The following is a 23,148-nucleotide window of genomic DNA, read 5'->3' on the forward strand; positions in this document are numbered from 1 at the left end:
CCAATGATTGGGGCTGTGTGTAATATCAATGGAGGTCCAATGATTGAGGCTGTGTGTAATATCAATGGGGGTCCAATGATTGAGGCTGTGTGTAATATCAATGGGGGTCCAATGATTGGGGCTGTGTGTAATATCAATGGAGGTCCAATGATTGGGGCTGTGTGTAATATCAATGGAGGTCCAATGATTGGGGCTGTGTGTAATATCACTGGAGGTCCAATGATTGGGGCTGTGTGTAATATCAATGGAGGTCCAATGATTGAGGCTGTGTGTAATATCAATGGGGGTCCAATGATTGGGGCTGTGTGCAGTGTCCTCATGGGGTCCAATGATTGGGGCTGTGTGCAGTGTCCTCATGGGGTCCAATGATTGGGGCTGTGTGCAGTATCCTCATGGGATCCAATGATTGGGGCTGTGTCCAGTATCCTCATGGGGTCCAATGATTGGGGCTGTGTGCAGTATCCTCATGGGATCCAATGATTGGGGCTGTGCGCAGTATCCTTATGGGGTCTAATGATTGAGGGCTGTGCGCAGTATCCCTATGGGGTCTAATGATTGGGGGCTGTGCGCAGTATCCCTATGGGGTCTAATGATTGGGGGCTGTGCGCAGTATCCCTATGGGGTCTAATGATTGGGGGCTGTGCGCAGTATCCCTATGGGGTCTGATTGGGGGCTGTGCGCAGTATCCCTATGGGGTCTAATGATTGGGGGCTGTGTGCAATAGGCAATAATAATTTTCTGTTCTCATGAAGGCGCGTCATGTGTTGCGCTTAGCGTGTGCTCCTCATTGCTGTCAGCAGGGGACGGCTTCATGTATTATTCCAATTGTGGCAGGATTATTAATATTGTTGGTGCTGCTGGCTGTTTTTGCAGACTGGAGAGCACACTGTCTTCTCAGCCAGCTTGGCATGGCAAACTTCATTCTCTCGACTGTCTGGTGGTATTACAAGTCCCCCCCCCCCCCCCCCAGTGTGATAGTTTGGTGGTGCTGAGAGTTGTAGTCCACCAAAACATACTGTAGCTACCCTGTTGTATTGCGAGAATGTTTTCAATCTGCAAATTCTAAATTGCTCCTGGGTTTCCTGAAGGGGACCTCACTTGGTATAATTATGTATAGATCTATACAGTCGTATCTGATTTGACTGATATGCTTGTGATCCTTTTTCCTTGGTGAATTTATTACGCAATAGGTAGCCGGGTCTTTCCTCAACCCCTCCCCAAATGTTCCCCAATTAACCTTCCAGCATGTCTTGGGAGCGTGGGAGGAAATCAAAGTACCTGGAGGTAACGCATGCAAACACAGGGAGAGCATGCAAACTCCATCCACATATTGTCCTGGTTGGTATTTTAGACGAGGGCCTCCGGTGCTGCAAGGCAGACATGCTAATCACTAAGCTACTGCTCTGGTAAAATTTAATGTAAAATTTAATTTCTTAATTTGAGAGCTGTGTGGTTGTCATCCTAGTTGGTCAAATAAGTGTGCGGGGATTGAACTGGTGTTGCTTTTCAGTGACTTGTATAGCAAAACATGAGGATGACCGCTCTGGGGTTTACAGTAGCATCTCCCATATTTTATCTTGACAGGATCTGAACAGATCACTGGAATGGGATAAATGGTTTATGAGCTGGGCACGGGAGAGTTGGCAGGGGTGGAGCTGGGCACGGGACAGTTGGCAGGGGTGGAGCTGGGCACGGGACAGTTGGTTGGGGGGTTGAGCTGGGCACGGGACAGTTGGTGGGGGGGTTGAGCTGGGCACGGGACAGTTGGTGGGGGGGTTGAGCTGGGCACGGGACAGTTGGTGGGGGGGTTGAGCTGGGCACGGGACAGTTGGTGGGGGGGTTGAGCTGGGCACGGGACAGTTGGTGGGGGGGTGGTTGAGCTGGGCACGGGACAGTTGGTGGGGGGGTGGTTGAGCTGGGCACGGGACAGTTGGTGGGGGGGTGTTTGAGCTGGGCACGTGACAGTTGGTGGGGGGGTGGTTGAGCTGGGCACGGGACAGTTGGTGGGGGGGTGGTTGAGCTGGGCACGGGACAGTTGGTGGGGGGGTGGTTGAGCTGGGCACGGGACAGTTGGTGGGGGGGTGGTTGAGCTGGGCACGGGACAGTTGGTGGGGGGGTTGAGCTGGGCACGGGACAGTTGGGGGTTGAGCTGGGCACGGACCAATTGGGGGAGATTGAGAATTTATTTATTTTTTGATAAACAGTTGATGAGTTGAAATCTGGTAAATGGCTGAAGTGTATGGAGAGGTCAACCAGAATTGTCTTTCACCGAACTCAACGCAAGTGTGATTTGAAGGGAAGTGATTGTTCATTATCCAATATATAGGTAATTTGTTCTCCAAAGGAAAGTATTGCAGCCGTCCAATCATTAGTAAGGACAATGTCTTTGGCCCAATGATAGGCGTGAATTGGTCTCAAAACGAGGACCCTTTTTACCCCTAAAAATTCTGCATTGGACCCAAGTATTCCCATTGACCTCCTACACAGAAGACACAACATTATCAAGCCAATGAGCAAAGTTCTCTTCATGATTGAGTTTTATTGCAATCCATCAGTGACTTTCTTCCAAAATGTTAATTGCCTAGCTGTGGCCTCCGAGTTGCCTCTGCTGGAACAAGCATATGGCTAGTGAAGTCGGAACCCCTGATTTGCATACCTGTTAGGTGTCCAAGCCTTTGGATTGCTCTAACAGCCAGGCAACTAGCAAATTACAGTCCTGTGTATTTTTTTTCACCACCGGCTTCTTGGATCATCGCTGGTATGAGAAGCCCATATGACCTGTAGAGGGCAGTCCCGTGTGAATCTGGTATTTCTGCTCTTTGTTAAACTTCTTGTGAGAAGCTCACAGTGTGCAGGGAAATCGGAGTAAGTTATTTCAGTCCAGGAGAGGAGCTGGTACAACTGTGTGAGACTGAAAGGTAGGACCGGGGTCAGATTTACACCATCTGATTGTAAAGTATATAGGCACGGGGTGATGAATTGGAGATGCCTTGACTCCTTCAGCATGCTTCTCTTTTCCGGTACAATTTGTTGTTCCTGTGAATAATACATGACTATCATGTATGTATAATGCACGGCTTGTCTAGAAGCTGATGGCTCCGGATTAGGCGTACCTGTGATGATTCCGGAAAGGCTCATTGTCAGGCTGGGTTCAGCAGCTCTGTGGTCATGCCAGGTTAGTGTACAGAATGCATATACTCACACCATTGCTTGGGTCACGTTAGGAGAGGGAGCGTGCCGCTACAATGTGCAGCCCTATAGTACCGGATAACAGGAGCTGTTCACTTCACCGTGCCTGTTAACACTTGAGGGAGACATTGTCTGTAGCAAAGGGCCTGTGTGCGGGATGCAGGAAGAACGGCATCGCTCTGAAATAACTGATTTGAAGAAATCAAATGCTTATCTCCAGCCCACAGGAGAATTCCATCCATCCATTCATCCATTATTATATTTATAATTTTAAAGAGGTAAAGTGATCAGCAACCCAATGTGGTATATTACGTGCAGAGTTGAAGCACCTTACCCTTTCATGTAGACCTGGGAATGGATTTCTAGGTCTGTACACCGGCCACTCGCTTCACAAAGGATATCTCACTCTACACGTTGGGTTTTATATATTATGTAGAACGCAGGAAGAGGAGTAGGAAACCCCCAAAGGGTTGGTAGGTCTCAATAGGAACATGTCCAAGGTGGACAGAAGAGAGGAACTGTTGCAGTAGGACCTTGATGCTGAAAAACTGAATCCACCTAGTGACTTGGCACTCCAAAATTCGCCTACAGCTGATCACCTGGACTGGGCCCAATGTAAAATTAATTTATGAAGTTTCTGAAAAGTGGTTCTAACTCTTCCTCAGTAGACCTCTTCTCCTATCTACCATCACTGGGACAGAAGTTCACAGTAGGAACACGCATAGCAATAAAAGGCTGACCAAGGTTCTCCACTCCATCCAAAGCTAAGTCAAAATGCTTTGTCTGGAATTCCACCTTTTAAAGCAGACCAGGCACATACAGAGGTTACTCTGGGTAGCTGACTTCAATGATCTATTAACTTGCAGCCTTCCATGTTTCAGAATGTGAAGGAATATTGTTTTAAAGGTTATATATGGAGACTGGAGGTGCTCTGCCATTGGAATTCATGCTGTGGCTTTTCAGATAGAGGCGCTCCTCCTGGCTTTGGACCTCGGGGATTGGCGCTCCTCCTGGCTTTGGACCTCGGGGATTGGCGCTCCTCCTGGCTTTGGACCTCGGGGATTGGCGCTCCTCCTGGCTTTGGACCTCGGGGATTGGCGCTCCTCCTGGCTTTGGACCTCGGGGATTGGCGCTCCTCCTGGCTTTGGACCTCGGGGATTGGCGCTCCTCCTGGCTTTGGACCTCGGAGATTGGCGCTCCTCCTGGCTTTGGACCTCGGAGATTGGCGCTCCTCCTGGCTTTGGACCTCGGAGATTGGCGCTCCTCCTGGCTTTGGACCTCGGAGATTGGCGCTCCTCCTGGCTTTGAGTGCTTCTTTTAAAAGATTTTTTTTGGCAAATACTAGTAATTGTGATATTTTCCAATGCTGAATTTTTAATGAGAGCTGAGTCACCCAAAAGAATCACCAAAGAGTATTCCTTCATATAAAAGCCTTTCTATCTCTTCATGTTATCAATACTTTATGGCCTGGCATCTCCGAAGCCTGGCAGATAACCTTCTTCTATGGGAGCAAACAGCAAAATACAAATCCTTTTAGTAATGTTTCTAAACGAGCCAGATGCTACAACCAGATTTTATATAGTCTACTCTGATTACATTGTAATATCTCGACTTGTATGCGGGAGGGGAAGTCCATAAGAGCCAGCATTTTATAACTGGAGTCAATTTTAATATGTCAGGCCTCTACTTTTGTGTGATCTTCTAAAAATATATCCTGGGTTTATGTTAAAGATGAACTGAGGTGGCTATAAAATACACAAATTTTGAAGTTCCATAATTTTTAATACATCCCCAAGGGCCCATTCATGTTTGTGTTGCATTAAGGCACCCTATGGAAATCAATGGCCTTCAAACACCCCAAAAAATCGATCGTGTCAATTTTTGCCACAATGCATGGTGTATTGCAACGCATGTGCGCTTACTTCATGTGTTGAGTTAAAGAATGCGTTTTTATATATGTAAATTGCCGCCCCCCCCAATCAATGTGAGCGACTGACATTGCATTGACCTGATATCAACCTATCACAGTCCGTGCACAGCAGAGCTCAGACTGGGAGAGGGAGAAACAGCACAAGAAACCCATTCGTTCATGTGCTAACAGGAAACCTGCTGATGGGAGGAGAGAGCCAAGTGACAGAGAGATGAGCTCATCAATCTCGTGCTCTTCCTTTACTGTTCAGTAACAGTACTGGGGAAGAGACAGATAAAAACGAAATTGGGTTTCCTACCTGGCCAGACAGGGCTGTGCTGTGGGGCAGAGCTGTGTAAATCTCAGGTCTGGATGGACACATACAAATCCTTTTTGGCAGGTAAACTCTCTCATATATCTGTTTTCATCTGTGTGTGTGTTTAGCAGTTGGCCTGGAGCTCAGCCTTTAAAGTGGTTGTAAACCCCTTCCATGTACCCAGTGAAGCGACTATCCCCGGGTGATGCACAGAGATGAAGAAAATTCTCCTACATAAGTTGTACCTGTTTATCTGCAGTATTCTCTTCTCTACATCTGTGCAATATGCTGAATTATTCTGCTCATCTGTTTTGGAGGAAAGAGACACACCCCCTTCACACAGCAAACGGGAACAGAGCTGAGGCTGTCAATAAGCTGAAGGGGCCCTCCCCCTGTCACTTTTTTTTTTTTTTTTTCTTGGTGTCATGAAAACTTGTCTGAAGTGATCCATCACGGTAGCAGAGGAAGGAGTCAGCAGTCAGAAATGACACTTGGTGCTCCGGAATGAGACAAGTACACACTATAGAGGGATATGCTTTGTTCATATTTCATGTCTGAGATTTACAGCCACTTTAAGTTACTTTATTTGATAGAAATACTGCTTGATTATTTTTTTACTGTGCCCTAAGAGGGGGGGGACTGTATTTTAAAAAGGGTTTTATGTACATGGATGAAGTTGGTGTTCATGTAAAGAAACGTATTGGTTTGCATTCTTTTCGGTTTAGCATTTTGGGTGTCTCCATATTTGTTCATTAGGTATGCAAGCTCCGCCTATTATCTAGAAGTGCTGCTCAGTGGTTGTGCTTTGCTGATCCTCTTGTCTCTCACTTTGGGTTGACCAGGAAAAAAAAATCCTTAGAGCCTCTACTGCCTGGAAACACCTTCAATGCTTCTGGTCAGTGGCGTCGCTAGAGGGTGGCTTTTGGGGCTATAGCCCCGAGTCTCTGCAGGGAGCCCCGAGTCTCTGCAGGGGTCCCCAAGGGGCAGGGAGGCTCTCTGGGGACCCTGATGTAAGTGGGGGGCTCTCGGGGAACCCTGATGCAAGGTGGTGGCTCTCTGGGGACCCTGATGTAAAGGGGGAGGCTCTCTGGGGACCCTAATGTAAGTGGGGGGCTCTCTGGGGATATACACACACACACACACATGTATATTAATGTATATACATGTGTATGCCCCCCCCAAGCGTATGACTTTCTTTACTACGCTGCTATGGGCTCTAGCCCCAGATCTTTTGTAGATCTAGGAACACCCCTGCTTCTGGTAATCCTAGACCATGTGATCTTTTGCTTTATTGCATTGCAGAGACCTGTATGTGTGGTTGTTGTGTTTTTATTGTATTTTATTTAGATGTTTAAAAATTGAGATGATTTTGCAATGTAGATTTGAGTTCATGTAAAGTATGACTTTTAATGACAGGTCCTCTTTAACCTAGTTCTGTTTTATCTTATTAGAAATCCATCTTTTATTTATTTTATTTTTTTTCACTGAACTTTTTCCGTCTTTTGCTCCCAATTATTATTAAATCTTCATCCGGAGAGGTGCGTGGCTCCCCGTTGCGTCCTACCGCTACACTTGCCTAGCGCGGTTCTCTCTCTGTAATTATAATCAAGCTCCGAGGAGAATTAATCTCCCGGCTTAATGGTGTTTTAAATAACTTTCCTCCAAGTAATGCTCTGAGCTTTGATATAGTTGATAGGTCTGGAGGCAGCGGAGCAGTATGAACGGTGCAAGGAGGACAACTTATATCTGGAAAGTGACCAGACCCGGATCAGTCCAGATTGTAGGCATCTTTCTTTCTTTCTTTCTTTCTTTCTTTCTTTCTTTCTTTCTTTCTTTCTTTCTTTCTTTCTTTCTTTCTTTCTTTCTTTCTTTCTTTCTTTCTTTCTTTCTTTCTTTCTTTCTTTCTTTCTTTCTTTCTTTCTTTCTTTTTTTCTTTCTTTCTTTTTTTCTTTTTTTCTTTTTTTCTTTCTTTTTTCCTTCCTTCCTCTTCCCCTTTTTCTTTCCTTCCTTCCTTTTCCCCTTTTTCTTTCCTTCCTTCCTCTTCCCCTTTTTCTTTCCTTCCTTCCTCTTCCCCTTTTTCTTTCCTTCCTTCCTCTTCCCCTTTTTCTTTCCTTCCTTCCTCTTCCCCTTTTTCTTTCCTTCCTTCCTCTTCCCCTTTTTCTTTCCTTCCTTCCTCTTCCCCTTTTTCTTTCCTTCCTTCCTCTTCCCCTTTTTCTTTCCTTCCTTCCTCTTCCCCCTTTTCTTTCCTTCCTTCCTCTTCCCCCTTTTCTTTCCTTCCTTCCTCTTCCCCTTTTTCTTTCCTTCCTTCCTCTTCCCCTTTTTCTTTCCTTCCTTCCTCTTCCCCCTTTTCCTTCCTTCCTTCCTCCTCCCCTTTTCCTTCCTTCCTTCCTTCCTTCCTTCCTTCCTTCCTTCCTTCCTTCCTTCCTTCCTCCTCCCCTTTTCCTTCCTTCCTTCCTCCTCCCCTTTTCCTTCCTTCCTTCCTTCCTTCCTCTTTCCCTTTTCCTTCCTTCCTTCTCCCCTTTTCCTTCCTTCCTCTTCCTCTTTCCCCCTTCCTCTTTCCCCCTTCCTTCCTTCCTTCCTTCCTTCCTTCCTTCCTTCCTTCCTTCCTTCCCTTTTCCTTCCTTCCTTCCTTCCTTCCTCCCCTTTTCCTTCCTTCCTTCCTTCCTTCCTTCCTTCCTCCCCTTTTCCTTCCTTCCTTCCTTCCTTCCTTCCTTCCTCCCCTTTTCCTTCCTTCCTTCCTCCCCTTTTCCTTCCTTCCTTCCTCCCCTTTTCCTTCCTTCCTTCCTCCCCTTTTCCTTCCTTCCTTCCTCCCCTTTTCCTTCCTTCCTTCCTCCCCTTTTCCTTCCTTCCTTCCTCCCCTTTTCCTTCCTTCCTTCCTCCCCTTTTCCTTCCTTCCTTCCTCCCCTTTTCCTTCCTTCCTTCCTCCCCTTTTCCTTCCTTCCTTCCTCCCCTTTTCCTTCCTTCCTTCCTCCCCTTTTCCTTCCTTCCTTCCTCCCCTTTTCCTTCCTTCCTCTTGACTTCCTGCCCCATAGCCAAAATCGACAGTGAGAGGAAATCCCCCCCAAAGTGAGGACATCTCTGGTTATCACCAGGGATAACTGGTGTCCCCATTGGAAGGTTCCCCCCTTCCTGTTGTGACAACCCAAAATGTTGGATTTTCTTTCACGGTGATAATGTTAAACCGGACAAATGGTGAATCTCCCCAATGAGGACACAGACAGCTATTAGAACCCAACAGGGGTTCTAAACCCTTTTTCACGCTATCCAAAACTAAAAATATAATATTTTTTTTTTGCCTTTTTAGTTATACTTTACCACTTGCCTACCAGGGTACATATATAAATGTCATGGTAGACAAGTGGTTAAATCAAGCTCACGGTTGCTGCTACAGATGTAAGCTGGGTACTGCCTTTAAGAGCCAACGAAGGGCATTCTGATAAATGATCACTTTTATGGGACTCTCAGAGAGGGCCCCCCTCAATCTCTATCCATTCCCCGATCCCTCTTGGGACTGACCCTGGAAAGCGGTGTTTATTACATAATTTTCTGGGTCACAGCCATTTGTTCCTCAGCTAGTATAGCCAAGGCTGCTGCTATTCAAGCACAGTTTGTGCTTGAATAGCTGCATTGGAGGGCAGGGGAGACATTGGGGATCTAATAAAATCCTGATGTCTCCATAAAGAGTACGTGTCACCTGCCCTTGCTATCACAAAGGGGGCTTGTTAGCAGTAAAGTACAATGTGTTTTTTTTTTTTTTTTTATAACTTTTTTTAGTGTTCAGAACGTTCTTCAGAGAGCATTTGACAGACGTCAAGGAGGCGTTTTGTTACTGCCTCAACACCTGCTTTAACCCCTTGAGCACTGCTGTTGCAGGGAGCTTGCAGAGCAGTCCCGATCACTTGAATGGGCTGTGATTGGCAGAAGCTACGCTTACCTACTTATTCCTGATGTGGTCATGAAAGAATGCATTGTGGCCACAGCACTCACCTGGCATTTGCCTCTGCAGCTAAAGGTAGAGCACTTGGGGGTCTGTGATAGCATGTGTGACAGGAGAGAGACATCAGGGGTCCATTAGACCACCAATGTCTCCACTGCCCTCCAACGCAGCTATTCAAGCACAAAATGTGCTTGAATAGCTTCATCCTTGGCTATGCTAGCTGATCGACAGCCGTGTCTCCAAAAATACTAGTTGCATGAGGGATCAGGGAATAGATTGGGGGGGGGAGCCCATTTTTAGAGCTCCCAAAAAATGATCACTTTCATCAAAGTCCACATTTTACTAGGGTTTTTCTATGTGTGTGTGTGTGTATGTGTGTGTGTGTGTATATATATAATGGCGATGACCAGCAACTTATAGCAGGACTGCGATATTGTGGAGGACAATCTGACACTTTGTGGGAGCCAGTGACGCTAAAACAGTGATCAGTGCTAAAAAAATATGCACTGTCACTGTACTAATGACACCAGCTGGGAGGGAGTTAAACCTCTAGGGTGATTAAAGTGTTCGATGTATGCCAAGCCAGTGTTTTTGTGTACTGTGAGGTGCTTTCACTAAGGGATATGCTGGATTTTATTTATAGGGAAACAAATTCCAGCACATCCCTGCTGCCAGGATGGAGCTCTGTGTCGTTTTACATATGCAGAGCTCGGTCCAGTGTGTCTCCTCGAAATCAATGAGGCAGTGCGGCTATAGCCGCGCTATGCGAGCGGTTTTAACCCTTTTTCGGCTGCCAGCGGGGGTTAAAACCGCACCGCTAGCGGCCGAATACCGCCGCTAAAACAACGGTAAAACAGCGCTAAAAATAGCATGTGTATGTATATATATATATATATATATATATATATATATATATATATATATATATATATATATATATATATATATATATATATATATATATAATATATATATATATACATACATACATACATACATACATACATACATACATACATACATACATATATATATATTACATAAAAATATTATGTATGTATGTGTAATGAAAAAAATGTGATTCTGCATAGAGCGGCCGCCCTGTAGCAGTAAATCTACTATGGGTCAGTTCGCAAGTGGTTCAAAATCACGAACTGTCTTTGCCAAACACACTATGACCCGTGTACAGCCAGCTGCCATCAGTTGACACCAGTGATATATTGCCGTATATAACGTCCTCCTTTTCCAGAGATGAAATGTCCACACACCTACCTACACACCTTCTGAAAGCCCCCAACTTACCAGATGTCCCATCCTGTATCTGTTCCGTTTATTGCACTATAACCATGAAGTCTCCAGAGACTCTCCCTGGGCAGAATAGGACTTTAGTGAGTTTAGTAGCGGAGCGGTGAGTCAGTTTTTATGACATAACAACCCTCTCTTATCTCTGGACGGATAAGTCTGTGTAAACACCATACCCAATAACCGGTTACTTTATAACCAGCGCTGCGCACGATATCGGCCACAATCCGTTCTCCACATTTGCCTCTGTAGGTGATGGTGGAGTGGTTGGTGGACTGCGATTAGCATGGGCAGGTGAGAGGTCCTCCTTATGGAGACCTCAGGTGTCCATTAGACCACCAATGTCTTCACTGCCCTCCAATGCAGCTTTATGACAGAACAACCCTCTGTTATCTCTGGATGGATACGTCTGTGTAAACACAATACCCGGTTACTTTATACCTAGCGCTGCGCTCTGTACCGTCCAGAATATATTCTCCTCGAGCGATCAGATCGCTGCCAGAGAAGAACAGAACTATAAGAACCTCCCGATATATCATTTCTCTGTAGGGGGAATGCATTCACTGTTTGATGTTGGGCTAATCTTGGAAGCCTTGATAGCCTGCCGACCTTTTACGATTATTACAACCATCACCTCGTATTTTTGAAAGGTCTCCGGTAATGGATCTTCTGCTCTCCAGCTCCTTTTACGAGGAAAAACAAAGTTCAGCTGCGAGTCCCATCTGTATAATCCCAAATTAGAGTGATTGTTTTCTGAGGACAGGGCTGTGTGCCATCTATCATCAGATCTCCATCTGTGGGCCCATCAACCTGGGTACCGGGGGAAAGATGATATGGAAATTAAAGTGGCACTTTGGGAAAACCAAAAACCACATATACATTGCTGTCTGTCCATATCGTCAACACGGCTATTGTTTTTCTGTATCCTCTGTAAGATTGTTTTATAAACTCTTAATCCTACCAGCAGATCTGGTATTTTTTTTCCACTTCCTTTAGCACAGTCCTCAAGTACCCCCAACCGGCCATGTTTTGGGAACTTCCCTTAGATAAAATGTCTCTCATCAATACCATGTCATTGATATTGATTTAAAGCGGCTGTGCAAAGTAAAGGAAAACCTGAAAACGTGGACCGTTGGGGGTACTTGAGGACTGAGGTTGAGAACTACTGCTTTAGCACACCAATTTATCTAGCAAAAGTGGCAGTTACAGGGGTTGGTACAAAACTTTTTATTAACGTTTACATTTTTAAAGACTAAAAAATTCTTTTACTTGAATGTATTCTCTGTTATAGTTACATAGTAGGTGAGGTCAAAAAAGACACAAGTCCAACCTATGTGCCATGAGGGACGCACTGTCTTAAAGTAATTGTAAAGGCTGAAGGTTTTTTTACCTTCGTGCATTCTATGCATGAAGGTAGAAAACATTCCATGCGCAGCCCCCCTAATACACACCTGAGCCCCCTCTCAATCCAGCGATGTGAATGGGAGCCTAAGCTGTCCCGGGACTCCTTCTCCTCATTGGCTGAGACAGCAGCAGGAGCCATTGACTCCCACTGCCGTCAATTACAGCCAATGAGGAGGGGGTGCTGGGTCGAACCGCTGCTCTGTGTCTAATGGACGCATAGAGCAGGGCTTGGGAGCGAGATGCACCAGCGCCCCCATAACAGGTAGGGTTGGTCAAGGGGGAGGAGCCAGGAGCGCCAGCATGGGACCCAAGAAGAGGAGTATCGGGCCTGTTCTGTGCAAAACTATTACACAGAGCAGCTAAGTATAACATGTTTGTTATTTAAGACAAAATACAAAAAGCTGAACCTTTAATACCATGTTATGGTAGAAAATGTTTAGGTAGTAAAATCGCCCAAACCCACAACCCCCCCCCCCCCCACCCCTATAATTACCCAAGTCCTCACTCGATCCATCACTGTGCCTGTCTGGTGTGGCTCTCCCTGCTCTCACAGGCTTTGCTGAGGCAGTGGGAGCCATTGGCTCCTGCTGCTGTCAGTCAAATCCTGTTGGGTGGGGCCAAGCCTCGTTGTCTGTGTCTATGGACACAGGCAGCATGGATCGGAGTTGAGCCCGCAGGTGTGCCACCATAATAAGCGCCTTACAGTGGTGGCGCATTGAGAAGAGGAGAAGCCAAGAGCAACGGTGGGGGGGGACCCCAGAAAAGGAAGAAATTTTGCTTTAATTGGCAAGAGCGGGTTCACGCCAGTGCTCTGCGATTTTGGGTGCAGCACGATTTTATCCAAGTTTTAGGTGCACTCCCGTTGACTTAGACCAGGGTTCATCCACTAGGGTTCTTTCATATGAGTAACTTCTGCCTCTCAGATAAGTTTCCACTGACGCCATTGATCCTTTTAGCTATCTGTAAGGGGGTCATTCTTCCCAATGTCCACAGGTGTAAGGAGCATTCTTCCCACCGACCATCACACTAATGTATCATGAGTTGTAGATATTGTAATTTTTAGTAGGGGTTCCCTGAGATCAGAAAGTTTATTTCAAGGGTTCTTCTGTGTTTTTAAAAGGTTAAGACAGGCTGAATTGTGTGTTTTTCATGCAAGCCCATCAAAGTTCTCCATTCGGCATCTTTGTGCTTTTAGAAAACGCGTTCTAGTCTCGGGGGATCAAAAACATAGGGGTGATGTCGCTTTATGAACACATGTGAATTGGCTGTCAATTGTGATCTTAGAAGCGATCCACCACATGGATTGTTTTTCAGTGGCTTGCAAGTCTTCTGCCCTTGTGAAACAGACCTTAGTGGACATGCATCCTTTTTTTTTTTTTCCCCCGTTTTTTTATTCTTCGAGCAATGCAGGGTTACAATATGTTGGGTTTTCATTGCTGTTTGTGTCCCTGCTAGGGAAATGTTGTATGTGTCCTGGTGGCTATCCAGTTGCCACTGGAACTAAAAGGGAGGGGAAAATCTACAATTTTGAGTTGTCACCAGAAAAATAATAAAGGGCAATTTCTTCAAAGTGGGGTGCTTGTATAACTCTTGGAGAGATTTTCTTTCGCTTCCTGCTGTGTCTGCAGGTCAGGAAACGAAGGGAAATTTCCCCAAATATCACAGGTGTGGGGGGAGCGTTTGGGAGAGAGAAACACATTTTAACCCTTCCCTACTCGATCCAAAATGCAGAGAAAAGGTTTTGCCTATAGATATGCTTTGTTGCAAGGTTATAAATTCTCTACTCTTTTTCTTCTAGAAATGATCCATAGACACACTTGACATGGTGAACTTGTATGGGGTGTAAGCTTTGAAAAAACAATGAATGCAATGCAGCCGGTTGATGAAACATACACAATACAAGTGCCTCGCAGAGCGGCAGATGAGGCCAACCTTAGATCTTGTACAAAAATGAGGCAGAGTTGACACTCCCTATGAAAACAAAGGTGTCTGCAGAGGGAATTGAATGTTCAGCTCATTGTTCTGGTTGTGTCAGACAATGATCTTACATCTGAAGGCCCTCCATGACCCTGGCTGACATTTCTTGGCCAGCCCTGCTTAGAAAGAGTGAGGGCCAGGGCAGGCGGCGAAAAATTGACTGGCAGAATTTTTTTTTCAGACAATCTCACACCTTAGTGGCTTTTAGACACCCTAATAATGTTTATTGCATGCCTAAGCAATTATTGAGTGCATGAGGAATTACATTAGTCAAGGCTACCTTGAGCCAGAACCACATGTCAAAATGATCCGATATAGGCTGCCGAATTTACAACAAAATTTACTAACATTTCCTGTAAAAGTTGCCATGGTCTCTTCTCTTCCCCCGTCATCTTTGTCTAAGCCAGGGGTCTTCAAACTGTGGCCCTGGGCTGGAATTGGCTTTTTGCTTGCCTTTTATCTAGCCCTTGAGGCCTAATTCCTGCCACCGACGCCCACGGTGGGGCAGAATCCCTGCCACCAATGCCCACGGTGGGGCAGAATCCCTGCCACCGACACCCACTATTTCTCCCCCTAATTCCAAAGATTGAGCATTGTTTGCTCCCACTGGGCACAGTCCTGCCCGCATAAAGTCTGAAGGACCAGAAACTGGCGCTTTCTTTAGAAAAGTTTGGAGACCCCCTGGTCTAAGCCTCCGTCTTGGTCAATTAAGCGGTCTATTGCATCAGAAAACCAATAGGAAGGGATACTCAGTAGGTAGGAAAGGGCAAAGTCTAGGCCAGGGATCTCCAAACTACGGCCCTCCAGCTGTTGTGGAACTACACGTCCCATTAGGCATTGTAAATGACTAGGCATGATGGGAATTGTAGTTCCTGAACAACTGAAAGGCCATAGTTTGAAGACCCCTGGTCTAGGCCAACATTTACAGGTAAAGTCAAGTTTTTTTTTTTTCTTAACCTAAGATGCCTATATCAACACTTTTTGACTGATTGATTTTTATTTTTCCTCTTTGCTCTGAATTAAATTTCTCAGGTTTTTAATAGGTTTGCGTTTTAGTGTTGTCTCAGAAAATGGGAGTCCCAGTTTAGAGCAGCCTTTCTGAACTTTTTTTTTTTTTTTTTTTTTTACTCTTGATATAATTTTCACGTCTCTTGGAAACCCTGCTAGATTATTGCATCTCTATTCTAAAATACATTAGCACAGTCAGAAAGTTGTAACTAAAATATACATAAAAGAATAAAGAATGTTACATATTGTATCTAGCATATTTGAAACCCACAGCAAATTTTTTATTTACTCCTAACTGCTCTTAAAAATAATAATGGCCAGAAAAGACGCACAGTGAAAACTACAGTCCCCCATACAGTGGTGGTCAGTGGAAAGGCGCCTTCTTCCATTGGTAGTCAGTGTAATGGTCTCATCTATTGGTGGTCAGTGGGAGAAGGACCCTTGGTGGTGGTCAGTGGGAGAAGGACCCTTGGTGGTGGTCAGTGGGAGAAGGACCCTTGGTGGTGGTCAGTGGGAGAAGGACACTCCTCCTACAGACTCACTCTTACTGATGTGAATGTCCTTCTTACAGACAAATTTTAAAGTTATTTGATGCTGGTGGTTACTGAAAGACAGAAATTGTTTATTGCTCAGGCAACCCCCAGCAATGTATGGAGGAACTGTAGTTAAGAAAGATGGCTCTAGTGTCGGGGTCTCCAAACATTCTAAACAATGGGCCAGTTGACTGTCCTTCGGACTGTTTGAGTGCGCTGGGCTGTAGTCAGTGGAAGTAGAAATTGCTAGTCGGTGGAAGTAAAAAAGCCTCGGGGTTGGTGGGAATAAACAAATTACTATAGTCAATAGGAGGAGGAATAGTGCCCCATAATTATTTTTTTTTTTTTATTAAGTGGAATAGTCTCCATTATTGGTGTCAGTGGAAAAGTGCCTCATTATTGGTGTGAGAAGGAATAGTGCTGCATTGTCTGTGGTGTCAGTGGGAGGAATAGTGCCCCATTGCTGGTATCAGTGGGAGAAATGGTGCTCCATTGCTGGTGCCTGTGGGAAGAATAGTGCCCCATTGTTAGTTTCAGTTGAAGCTATAATGCTCCACTAGTTGTGTCGGTGGGAGGCATAGTGTCCCATTGCTGGTGTAGGTGGGAGGAATAGTGCCCCACTGCTTGTGTCGGTGGGAGGAATAGTACCTCAACAGCCCTGTAGGCCGGGTAAGAGCAAGCAAAGGGCCATGTGGGGCCCTTTAGCAGTTTGGGGACCACTGCTATAGTGCGTAAAGCAGGCCTAAAGCTTGCCTGAGGCTGATTGCAGTAAAGACTGGCTGCAAATGAATAAGTATGATACTGGAGGAGAATAGATTTTATAACTGCTTGAAAACCTTTTGAAGTGTCTCTATATAAATCCTCTGAGGGATGAGAACTAGCAGAACATTTATCTTGTATAGTGTTGCTGATCAAAAAGGCCTGGAGGGGAGAGTGCGAATCTTGAGCCATCTCAATAGGAGGGATTCCAGAGGGCTTTGTGGTTCTTATTCCTCTTTTGCGTTGGTTACTTCCTCCTTTGTGCGTCCGGAATCGGCTTGCCTTGATCGACAAGATGAATAAGGAGGCAGAGCATGTGCGCTTTTTGAAGACCGCAAATATCACATAGTACATTAACCCAGGGTGCAATTACTCACAAAAGCCGGGTAATCTAATTTTTCCTTTAAAAGGTAGGCTGGATTCACTTTGTTCTGTGTGCATGCAGCGCCGAGGTCCCGCATCGCGGTGCGTGGGTTCATATAGATTCCCTTTTACACTAATCTGCAGCACGTAGATATGAACAGGGCCCAATAGAGAAGAATGGGATTTCTACTTGACATGCATTTTCATGCAGCAAACTGTAAGATTTTGGCTGCCTTAAAATGGCCAAGTGTAAAGGGCCCTAATGGCTGAAATTGACATCACTTACTTTTATAAGTTGCAAATATTCTCGTGAGTTTTTTCCTTTTTACATTTGTGGGCATTTTTTCAACGTATTTTAGAAACAGCTTGTAGTCAGTAAGAAGAATGCCTGTTACAATGGTGGTCAGTATAGTTCCCCTATAGTTTGGAGGATAGTTAGAAGAATCAGCGGTCTCATTAGGACAGTGGTTCTCAACCTGGGGGTCGAATGACGATTTGCCAGGGGTCACGAAATCCTGGGCTGTTCCTGAATCCCGCACCGCTCTCCCAGCCTTTTCGCGGCTGCCCAGCAGGGCTGTCCCTGGAACCTGTAGCCGCCTAGCTGGGCTGTTGCCGGAGCCCACAGTCGCCCACTCAGCCTCTTCCTAGCCGCCCATTCAGTTCACGGCATAGCTGGGGGGCAGAGACTAGAGGTTCCTCATGGTGAGGAATGTGAACTGGGAGGGGCTAAAGGAGACCCTATCTCCTGATTTCGGCATAGGTGTCACTGCTGCGAGACACCACAAATTCAGAGACATAGTGATTAACACTACCTGGAATAAGGATGAAGGAATTAAAATAGAGAATACATGGAAGGGAGAGGAAAAGAGGGGGAGGATCAAAGAAAAAGGAGAGAAAGAATAAGAGAGAGAACAAGAAAGAAGGCTAGAGAGAGGGATGGGGAAAAAAACAAGAAATTAGGATAGAGAGGGATAAAAGGAGAACAAAGAGAGTGGTACATCCTAAAATGTACCATAAGGGGTTTTAATACTGTACGAGTAGAAGGGACTCAGGGAGCACTAAATGTTCATGGGTTAGGGGTGCAAATGACTTGTCTTACCTTGGATGCTGACAAACCACGCTAGAAAATTCTTTTACTGTTGGGGGTCCCCACAACTTGGGAAATTTTATCAAGGGGTCTCGGCACTAGAAAGGTTGAGAACCACTGCATTAGGAAGAATGTTCCCCTTACAGACAGCTATTATAATCGATAGTGGCGGCTGGTCTATAAGGGGTACAGGGGCGCTGCCCCCCCCCCCCTTTAATCTCCATGCTGGGTACTGGACTCATAGATTTGTTTTTTTTTTTTTTAAGCACATGATTGGAGCTTGAGGCTCTAATTGGCATCAAAAGGGTTGGGCTCGGCACTGCGCCCCGTACCCACCCACAAATCAATATTCGATATTGTCTTCTGGCTTCTACCACCCAATCGGGACAGGAGGCGGATCTTAAGACCGGATGGGGTGAGTGCGGACCTGGCGGGGAGGTTTGCCACCTCCCCCCTCCACAAAAAATGGAGCACCAGCCGCCAATGGTGACTTGCCTGAAAAATCAGAGGAGGTGTCCCACTGGGCCCATGCCGCTGGCTTTGTGGAGTAGTGTTTGTGCTGGACACGATGAGGCAGGAGATCAATCCACCACTGTTCACTGCCTGTTACACTGGTGGTCATTGTAGTCCCCCATAGTTTGGAGGACAGTTGGAAGAATCAGTGGTCATTGGGAAAAATGTTCCCTTTACAGACAGCTATCGTAATCTTTGGTGCCACTGGTGACTTAAGAAATCAGAGGTGATGTTCCACTGGTCCTATGCTGCCGGCTCTGTGGAGTAGTGTTGGTGCTGGACACGATGAGGTAGGAGATCAATGAATCCACCACTGCTCACTACTAAAGGAACACCTGGCAAATTCTGTGGAGAACGTGCTCTCACCACTCAAGGCGTACTCCCTTGGTAGCCATTGTTCCATACGTATGGCAATATTTTGGTACACCCACGATTACTTATTGAGATGCTGATATTCTGTGTGTCTCTGGCTAATTTTAGAAGACTGCAAGCAATTGGTTAAATCTCTATGCAGCAAGGGATTAAAATTGCCCGTGGCCACCCTTTTTATAAGGGGTTTTAAAGTACTTTTCTATTTATTTTTGTCGTGTGTTTTTTTTTTTTTTTTTTTTTTTTTTTAACTAGATGGACCCGTAATAAGAATCTTCACCAGGACACCTTAGTATAGCGATAGTCTTGTCCTTTTTATTCCTATTAGGCAGTGGTCTCCAAACTGCAGCCTGTGGGCCGGATGCTGCCCTTTGCTTGCCTTTATCTGGCCCTTGGGGCACTGTTTATCACATGGATACCAAGCACTATTCCTCCCACTGTCAGTGGGGCACTATTCCTCCCACTAATACCAATGATGGGGCACTTTTCCTCACACTAATACCAATGATGGGGCATTATTTCTCCCACAAATACCAGTGATGGGGCACTTTCTTCCTCCTGACCACAGGCACTTTGTTTTTTTGTTTACTTCCACTGTCCACCATGCTGGAGACATGGCATAAACATTGTCTACTCCCGCTGATGCTGGGACATTTCCTATTCCCACTGGCCACAGTCTGGCCCCTCCTAAAGTCTGAAGGACAGCAAGCTGGCCCTTTATTTTCGAAAGCTTGGAGACCCCTGATATAAAGCTAAAGGCATGTTTCGAGACCTCGCAGAATCCCTTTCCCAAGGTAGACGTCTCTCTTGGGGTGGCGTTGCTTAACACCGTTCCAGCACAAGACAAACAACCTTATCTTCAATGGAGCCAGTTTACATCAATGTCTGGGGAAAAAATGGAATGTTGCTTTATATTGTAGCACATTGCAACTTCTGATAAGCTCAGGACAATTTTTTTTTTTTTTTGCTGTGAAATAAAAAAAAAAAAAAACGCATCAAAGCAGCACATTGCATTAAAACTTTGCAGTGCAGCACACAAAAATGCAACCTAGCATGGTAAAAATAACAAGTGGCGCACATTTAGTTCATGTTAATGCAAATGCTGTGAGTGTAAACTTTGTCCAAAACAAACACAAATGTTTTAGCCAGAGTTTGGGCTTTATCTTTATTTGCAGTGGAACAGTTTCCCAGTGTTGGTTATCAAGTGTACAGCTGATTTGTATACATGTCTTTGGCATTTGTCACAGTGTCTGCTTTCAAACTGAACATTCCAGGGGAGATGGGATTGTTCTGGATGAGCTGCGCAGAGTTCCGAGGAACTTGGACCACATTACTACTTTTCGCTTCTTATTAGTGATCTCAGAATATCCCGACTAGATAACTCCTGTTATACAGCCCTGATCTTTGCATGCTTTGGTGTCGGGGTTAAGCTGACAGATTTTTTTTTTTTTTTTTTGGCGCAGCTAGCATGCTCTGTTATGTTTCCTCGCTGTCACAATTAGGAACTTAATTTGGCTTTAGAAAGGAAAGAGAACAACAAAGGGGAAGAGAAACGTGTGATATTTATACTGTGCTTATGTTACATTTAATCCTCCTAAAATCTTAAAAACTAAAATCTACATTCTCTGGCAGAGCTCGTCGTCAAGCCAGAGAATCTTTTTCCTCCTACTCCTGGTAGAGTCAGAAGGCCAGTCCGGCACTGCGATTCTATCCAGAGATTCCCTTCTGTCATTACAGCTCTCTATGGAAACAATAGAGATGCATTGGTCAACAGGTGGGACCACAGGCAGATTGCCTTACCAGTATGTTGGATGCCAAGGCTTCCTTGCTTGAGATGACTAGTCTACAGCATCTGGCACACTTCTGGTTGGTTCCATCTAGATCCCTCCCTTTATCACAGCTCTGCATGGAAACCGGAGGAATGACATTTGGAACCATGGTGTGGAACCAGGCAGCTAACATTATTTAAATGCTGGATGCCAAAGATTCATTGGTTCATGTGACTCTTCAAGATCATCTGGCACACTTCTTTTGTAGTATCGGAAGCCCATTAACTGTAGTTCCATCCGCCACCTCCTCCTTTGTCACTAAATATCTGCAGGGAAACAGTAGGTATGCTGGGGCAGACAGGTGGACCCATAGTAGATAACGAGGCAGCTGACCCTACCAAAATTGTGTTGGATGTCAAGGATTCTTTGGACAACCTGTCTTTTCAAGAGCCACTGCACAGCTGACCAGTCAGGTAAGTATTTTGTTTTGTAGTGGGCTTTAGAGAAGAAAGGGGAAAAAAAAAAGTTTTAGGAGGTGACAGTCACTTTTTAAGGATGGGCTCAGGCGTGTTCGCAGCTCCACATGCCCGTGCCCGCCAGGAAGCTTACACTGCGCAGCGCTAATCGCGGGCAGTGAGACATTTCGCGGACTCTGCATCTCTGCAGCATGCGAACACACCTGAGCCTATCCTTAATTAAAAGTGACTGTTCCTTTAACTGCTCATCCTTCCTTTTAAATACTTCATGCTTCAGTAGATGATGGAGAGAGTTATAGCACCTTGTAGCTTCCTCAGGGTCTCCGGTGGTGAGATCTTTTCACATTTGGCACTAGTCATTATGAGGAGGTCTTCTTCTCCATTTTGGACTTTTCATTTCTTTCTTTAAAGACTGATCATTTAGAATGAGCAGGAATTCAAGGTGGGTAGGAACACCCAAAACTCAAAGGTGGGTGGAAGACATAGTGAAGAGATCTTCCTGCTGGAATCCTCAACAGATATGAGAAGCCATATGAACCTCGGAAAAGAGGTGTTTTTCTTATCCTATTGATTATGTACTTAAAAAAAACCTGTAAACCAGACTTTCTCAACTAGGGTTTCTCGAGAGGTCTGCTAGGGGTTCCTTGAACAGTGTGCAATATCTGCTCCTCAGGTGCATAAACTTACACCGATTTCAATCTCTTTAGTGATTTGCAAGGGGTGGCTTTCTCCTAAAGACCACAAATGTAAAGCGTATTCTTCTTAGTGACCATACCACGAATGTACTATGAACTGTAGATAATCATTATTAGCAGGGGTTCCCTAAGACTAGGGCTGAAACAACTAATCGATTATGAAATTAATCGATTACTATTTTCATAATCGATTAATTGGGCAGTATCATAACGGGGTTAAAAAAATAAAATGAGCCCTTTATAGTACAAAAAGAGCAAATCGCTACTGTAAATATTACTTTCACCGTTGTACTATAAAGGGCTCATTTTAGTTTCTTTTAACCCCATTATGTTAATAAACGTCTTATGCCGCGTACACACGGTCGGACTTTATGGCAGACTTTGCCCGGCGGACTTTTCGACGTACTTTACGACGGACTTTCTGAATGAACGGACTTGCCTACACATAATCCACCAAAGTCTGTCGAATTCATACGTGATGACGTACGACCGGACTAAAATAAGGAAGTTCATAGCCAGTAGCCAATAGCTGCCCTAGCATGGCTTTTTGTCCGTCGAACTAGCATACAGACGAGCGGACTATTCGACCGGACTCGTGTTCGACGGATAGATTTAAAACATGTTTCAAATCCTAAGTCCGTCCAACGTTTGAGCAAACAAAGTCCGCTGGAGCACACACACAATCGAATTGTCCGACGAAATCCCGTCCGTCTGCTGTAAAGTCCGCTCGTGTGTACGTGGCATTAGACCTGGTTCACATCTATGTGCTTTTTGTAGAAACACACTACAGTTCATTTAACATGGTTTCCTGTGGGACACGTTCACATCTATGCTTTTTTTTTCAGCCGCTGCGTATTTGGAAAGGGTCAAGGATTTTTTTTTTTTTTTTTTAACGCAAAACGGTGCTTTTTAGGTTCAATATACTTCAATGGAGAAGTTGCAGAAAAGCATGTAATGCGTTTTTGCAGCAATTTGTATTTTTTAATCTGCCCAACAACAAATTGGCCAAAAAACAGTATATCTCTTCTAATAGTGTATACAGTATATCTCCTCTAATAGTGTATATACAGTATATATCTTCTGTCTGTTATTCTCAGAGTGGATTCAATATTTTGCTCCCTAACCATATAGTTGGTTGTTTATATTTTCCACTGCATAGAGATATTTAAGAATAAATTGCCTTTTTTTTTAAACTTTACATATTAACTAAATTATACACCACACTTTTTTTTTTTTTTAAAGGTTATTAATCGATTAATCGAAACAATAATCAGCCAACTAATCGATTATGAAAATAATCGTTAGTTGCAGCCCTACCTAGAACCAAAAAGCTATTTTAAGGGTTCCCGCATATTCAAAAGGTTGAGAATGGCTGCTGTGGACTGTATTGCCTAGAGGTGCGCTGAATGGAAATTTTGGTGCCGAAACAGAAAATTCAGAATGCGTTGGCCAAAACTGAAAATGACTGACCATTTTTAACCAAATTTATATATGATTGAATTACATTCGACTTTTTAATCAAAACTCTTCATGAATTTAAAT

At 44.8% G+C, this 23,148-nt stretch overlaps 1 protein-coding gene across 5 annotated transcripts in view; it reads left to right on the plus strand.

Annotated features, from left to right (window-relative positions):
• SLC4A11 (solute carrier family 4 member 11) overlaps nucleotides 1-23,148 on the plus strand; it is a 229,399-nt gene that overhangs the window by 43,810 nt on the left and 162,441 nt on the right. The gene's annotated exons all lie outside the window — the stretch shown is intronic.

Source organism: Aquarana catesbeiana, linkage group LG01 (assembly GCF_042186555.1).
Source record: "Aquarana catesbeiana isolate 2022-GZ linkage group LG01, ASM4218655v1, whole genome shotgun sequence".
NCBI classification, from domain to species: domain Eukaryota; kingdom Metazoa; phylum Chordata; class Amphibia; order Anura; family Ranidae; genus Aquarana; species Aquarana catesbeiana.